We start from the raw sequence: 5,992 nt of genomic DNA, 5'->3' as shown, positions 1-5,992 counted from the left end.
ATCATATTTTCTCACAGGTGGGTTACGTCACTTCCCAGCTGCTTATCTATGCGGATGACGTGAATATGTTAGGAGAAGATCCACAAACGATTAGGGGAATTTTACTGGAAGCAAGTAAAGAGATAGGTTTGGAAGTAAATCCCGAAAAGACAAAGTATATGGTTATGACTCGTGACGGGAATATTGTACGAAATGTAAATATGAAAATTGGAAATTTATCTTTTGAAGAGGTGGAGAAGTTCAAATATCTTGGAGCAACAGTAACAAATATAAATGATACTCGGGAGGAAATTAAACACAGAATAAATATGGGAAATGCCTGTTATTATTCGGTTGAGAAGCTTTTGTCATCCAGTCTGCTGTCAAAAAATCTGAAAGTTAGAGTTTATAAAACAGTTATATTACCGGTTGTTCTGTATGGTTGTGAAACTTGGACTCTCACTTTGAGAGAGGAACATAGGTTAAGGGTGTTTGAGAATAAGGTGCTTAGGAAAATATTTGGGACTAAGAGGGATGACGTTACAGGAGAATGGAGAAAGTTACACAACATAGAACTGCACGCATTGTATTCTTCACCTGACATAATTAGGGACATTAAATCCAGACGTTTGAGATGGGAAGGGCATGTAGCACGTATGGGTGAATCCAGAAATGCATATAGAATGTTAGTTGGGAGGCCGGAGGGAAAAAGACCTTTAGGGAGGCCGAGACGTAGATGGGAAGATAATATTAAAATGTATTTGAGGGAGGTGGGATATGATGATAGAGAATGGATTAATCTTGCTCACGATAGGGACCAATGGCGGGCTTATGTGAGGGCGGCAATGAACCTCCGGGTTCCTTAAAAGTCAGTAAGTAAGTAAGTTTAAAATAATTTAAATAAAATGTTCTGGGTAAGTAAATAACTTTCACGTGATTCCTCCCCCCCCCTTTCTACGACTCTGCGACTTAACCACTTGGACGGACAGTAGATAGCATGCCTGGGTAAATTAATCTGTGCGGATCGGACAGAAGTGAAGATTGAATTTACAGCACCTGAGGTATTCTGTTGTACAGCATTACTTCAACAGGCGCAGGATTATGGGCCACCATGTCGACTGATGTGAGTGCTTTGCATTATTTCTTTTGGGATTACTTTGAAACAGTTTTGTTAGCTAAATATGCTACAACAATAGAAGAATCGAAGAATTGCATTCTAGAAACTATACATTAAATTTCAGAAAATATGATTAAAAAGGTTTTCAATAATATACACAAAATAAGTGAGGCCTGTGCCGAAATGAACGTACATCATTTTCAATAATTTCTTTAAAATATCCAGATTTTGATTATTTTTCAATTTAAATGCATTCTCCATTCATTCATAGTGTTCTGCCCAAAGACAAGTCTTTCACTGCAAACCCAACATTCTCCCGTCTTTCCTATTTTCTGCCTTCCTCTTTGTCTCCTCAAATGATCTTGTATCTTAATGTCTTCTTCCATCTGAAATCTTCTACTGCCACGAATTCTCCCGTTCACAATTCCTTCCAGTACATGCTTCAGTAGGCAGTTTCTTCTCAACCAGTGACCTTCCCTCTTTCTGGTTAGTTTCAGCATCATTCTTTCTTCATCCACTCTTTCCAACACAGCTTCGTATCTTATTCTGTCTGTTCATTTCACACGCTCCATCGTTCACCATATCTGCATTTCATATACTTCTATTCGCTTCTCTTTACTTCGTCGTAATGTCCATGTTTCTACACCATATAATGTTACAAAGCACTTCACTAGTCTCTTCCTTAGTTCTTTTTCCAGAGGTTTGCAGAAGATGCTCCTTTTTCTATTAAAAGCTTCCTTTGCCATTGCTATCCTCCTTTTGACTTCCTGGCAGCAGCTCATGTTACTGCTTATAGTACACCCCAAGTATTTGAAGTTGTCCACTTGCTCTACTGCCTCATTTGGAATTCGCAACTTTACATTCTTTACTTTTCTTCCTATGACCATGGTCTTCGTCTTGTTGGCATTTATCTTCATCCCATACTGCTCACAGCTGTCATTTAGCTCTAGTAGCATATCCCTTACTTATTATCATCTCCTCTTCTGCTAACAATGCCACATTGTATGCCAATGTGCTGTAGACAGTATAGGCTGCTATATATTGCATAATGAATACGTCCGCCTGGATAGTTCAGTTAGTGAGTAAAAACATTTATTGTTAATACTGTACTGTTTTTTGATTAAATAAAATCCCAACTAAAACTATCAAACTCAAAATCGTAATAGTTTCCAGTTTACATAAATGGATGCACTACTTTTCTTCCCTCCTATACCTAGTATTTGTATTTGTTTGTATTTTGTACTAGTAAGTTATCATCAAACTCCGGTCTGTCTGGTTCTCAACCGTTAATCCAAAGGCATACAGCAGCCAGGTTAATATTAAAAATGTTAGTAAAAACAAAACGATGTCCGGTACATCGTACTGATATGCTTCTAATAGAAGACGCCATCTCAGAATTTTCTAACTGGAATCAATTTGCACGTCTCCAGGTCAAGGGTTTATGGTCAGTAACAAGTAGAATCTACGGCGTAGAAGGCACGGTCTGGAATGTTTATCCATCCCCAGGTCAGCACTCATTTTTGACACGTAGAATGCGCTTCACTTAGTGTGTAAACCACACGACTGTCTATAACCACACCAGTGCCTTGCACAATCTATATTTATTAACTACAGCACTCCGGTTAATATTAACAGATTAGACTGTAAGCACGCGTTTTATTTTTTTTTATTAAAATTATTTTCTTTTTTTTTAATGCTAACATATCTTTGATAAGAATATGTTAAAGAACATGCAGTAAAATTTTCTAACTTGTAGCATAACATTTGTGGATTCCTTAGCAATGTGAATGCAGAGACGTGGGCTGAAAAAGTGCGAAAAAATTACTTAAATTTCTATATGTTTTATACTTACAGAGGGCGTAATTCATGAGAAAGCCGTCGTAAGGCTCTAAAATCTCGTCAAAGTGTAAAGTAGGCACCACAGCTTCATTTTCTACCAAAAAAAATGTGATTTTGGACAAAAAAAATACCAAATTTCCATCCATCCCATCTCTTAAGAGCCAAATTCCCCACAGAAATAATTAAACGTAATGAACAAATCAGTACTTGCAAGATAAATCGACGTGGACAGAAGCAGTGAGGGTGAGCATAACCCGTCGCACTAAAGAAGTCGCGCATCATGCATGTTATGTTTTATGCTCTATTCAGTATGCGTTCTTATAAATTAAAAAATACTAAATACTAGTAAATTAATAATGAGTGAGCCACCGACGTAGCTCAGTCGGCTAAGACACTGTCGATCTGGAGTTGTGCTCGGGCGCGGGTTCGATCCCCGCTTGGGCTGTTTACCTGGTTGGGTTTTCCGAGGTTTTCTCCAACCGTAAGGCGAATGTCAGGTAATCTATGGTGAATCCTCGCCCTCATCTCGCCAAATATCATCTCGCTGTCATCAATTCCATCGATGCTAAATAACCTTAAAGTTGATACAGCGGCGTTAAATTACCAAATAAAAATAAAAAATTAATGAGCAACAATAAATTATTTTAAAGTAATGAACTGAAGAAAAGAAAATTTAAGCTAAGCTTCTGGTTTATTTTTTATTTTGATGTACCGAAGTACATATGATATTTCCATGCAGATATTCTGCTTTCTCAGATGATGAGAGAGAGATGGAACGGAGAAAAATTCTCTCCGGCGCCGGGATTTGAACCCGGGTTTTCAGCTCTCCGTGCTGATGATTTAACCACTAAGCCACGCCGGATACAATCCCGACACCGTTGAGGATCGTCTCAGATTAAGCTCCATCTCTTGGGTTCCCTCTAGTGGCCGCCCTCTGCACTACGTCATAGATGTCTATGCACGCAGGACCGAAGTCCATACATGTGTAGAGGTGCACTCAGATGAGTGACTGGTTGGCCGGGGTCCGACGGTATGGGCGCCGTCTTTAAATCACAAAGTGATTTATTACGCATATCATATTTATTTTGATGTACCGAAGTACATATGATATTTCCATGCAGATATTCTGCTTTCTCAGATGATGAGAGAGAGATGGAACGGAGAAAAATTCTCTCCGGCGCCGGGATTTGAACCCGGGTTTTCAGCTCTCCGTGCTGATGCTTTAACCACTAAGCCACGCCGGATACAATCCCGACACCGTTGAGAATCGTCTCAGATTAAGCTCCATCTCTTGGGTTCCCTCTAGTGGCCGCCCTCTGCACTACGTCATAGATGTCTATGCACGCAGGACCGAAGTCCATACATGTGTAGAGGTGCACTCAGATGAGTGACTGGTTGGCCGGGGTCCGACGGTATGGGCGCCGTCTTTAAATCACAAAGTGATTTATTACGCATATCATATTTATTTTGATGTACCGAAGTACATATGATATTTCCATGCAGATATTCTGCTTTCTCAGATGATGAGAGAGAGATGGAACGGAGAAAAATTCTCTCCGGCGCCGGGATTTGAACCCGGGTTTTCAGCTCTCCGTGCTGATGCTTTAACCACTAAGCCACGCCGGATACAATCCCGACACCGTTGAGAATCGTCTCAGATTAAGCTCCATCTCTTGGGTTCCCTCTAGTGGCCGCCCTCTGCACTACGTCATAGATGTCTATGCACGCAGGACCGAAGTCCATACATGTGTAGAGGTGCACTCAGATGAGTGACTGGTTGGCCGGGGTCCGACGGTATGGGCGCCGTCTTTAAATCACAAAGTGATTTATTACGCATATCATATTTATTTTGATGTACCGAAGTACATATGATATTTCCATGCAGATATTCTGCTTTCTCAGATGATGAGAGAGAGATGGAACGGAGAAAAATTCTCTCCGGCGCCGGGATTTGAACCCGGGTTTTCAGCTCTCCGTGCTGATGCTTTAACCACTAAGCCACGCCGGATACAATCCCGACACCGTTGAGAATCGTCTCAGATTAAGCTCCATCTCTTGGGTTCCCTCTAGTGGCCGCCCTCTGCACTACGTCATAGATGTCTATGCACGCAGGACCGAAGTCCATACATGTGTAGAGGTGCACTCAGATGAGTGACTGGTTGGCCGGGGTCCGACGGTATGGGCGCCGTCTTTAAATCACAAAGTGATTTATTACGCATATCATATTTATTTTGGTGTACCGAAGTACATATGATATTTCCATGCAGATATTCTGCTTTCTCAGATGATGAGAGAGAGAGATGGAACGGAGCTTAATCTGAGACGATTCTCAACGGTGTCGGGATTGTATCCGGCGTGGCTTAGTGGTTAAAGCATCAGCACGGAGAGCTGAAAACCCGGGTTCAAATCCCGGCGCCGGAGAGAATTTTTCTCCGTTCCATCTCTCTCTCATCATCTGAGAAAGCAGAATATCTGCATGGAAATATCATATGTACTTCGGTACATCAAAATAAATATGATATGCGTAATAAATCACTTTGTGATTTAAAGACGGCGCCCATACCGTCGGACCCCGGCCAACCAGTCACTTATCTGAGTGCACCTCTACACATGTATGGACTTCGGTCCTGCGTGCATAGACATCTATGACGTAGTGCAGAGGGCGGCCACTAGAGGGAACCCAAGAGATGGAGCTTAATCTGAGACGATTCTCAACGGTGTCGGGATTGTATCCGGCGTGGCTTAGTGGTTAAAGCATCAGCACGGAGAGCTGAAAACCCGGGTTCAAATCCCGGCGCCGGAGAGAATTTTTCTCCGTTCCATCTCTCTCTCATAAGCTTCTGGTGTTGTATTATTTACTTTTCTCGATTGGATAAATTTGCAATAAAATATATTGAAATGGCGAGTACGGACGAGAGAGGCTTTGGTAATTCGTTTGAACACTAATTAATCGAGGTCATGCGTTTTATTTTGCACCACCATGTTCACAAAATGCTATATATTGTCAATGCAAGGCAGGCGAACGCCTTATAAAAGATGAATTTGCCATATAACGTG

The 5,992-nt window shown here is 41.3% G+C and overlaps 5 non-coding genes across 5 annotated transcripts; 2 read left to right on the top strand and 3 right to left on the bottom strand.

The window, feature by feature from the left end:
- Positions 1 to 4,107: 4,107 nt before the first annotated feature.
- TRNAS-GGA (transfer RNA serine (anticodon GGA)) lies at positions 4,108 to 4,179 on the bottom strand. The gene has a single exon. It is a non-coding gene; the product is annotated as a tRNA-Ser (tRNA).
- Positions 4,180 to 4,489: 310 nt separating this feature from the next.
- Positions 4,490 to 4,561, bottom strand: TRNAS-GGA (transfer RNA serine (anticodon GGA)). The gene has a single exon. It is a non-coding gene; the product is annotated as a tRNA-Ser (tRNA).
- Positions 4,562 to 4,871: 310 nt separating this feature from the next.
- TRNAS-GGA (transfer RNA serine (anticodon GGA)) lies at positions 4,872 to 4,943 on the bottom strand. The gene has a single exon. It is a non-coding gene; the product is annotated as a tRNA-Ser (tRNA).
- Positions 4,944 to 5,284: 341 nt separating this feature from the next.
- TRNAS-GGA (transfer RNA serine (anticodon GGA)) lies at positions 5,285 to 5,356 on the top strand. The gene has a single exon. It is a non-coding gene; the product is annotated as a tRNA-Ser (tRNA).
- Positions 5,357 to 5,666: 310 nt separating this feature from the next.
- TRNAS-GGA (transfer RNA serine (anticodon GGA)) lies at positions 5,667 to 5,738 on the top strand. The gene has a single exon. It is a non-coding gene; the product is annotated as a tRNA-Ser (tRNA).
- Positions 5,739 to 5,992: the final 254 nt, after the last annotated feature.

Source organism: Periplaneta americana, chromosome 3 (genome assembly GCF_040183065.1).
Source record: "Periplaneta americana isolate PAMFEO1 chromosome 3, P.americana_PAMFEO1_priV1, whole genome shotgun sequence".
Taxonomy (NCBI): Eukaryota; Metazoa; Arthropoda; class Insecta; order Blattodea; family Blattidae; genus Periplaneta; species Periplaneta americana.
This window is presented reverse-complemented; position numbering and strand designations above follow the sequence as displayed.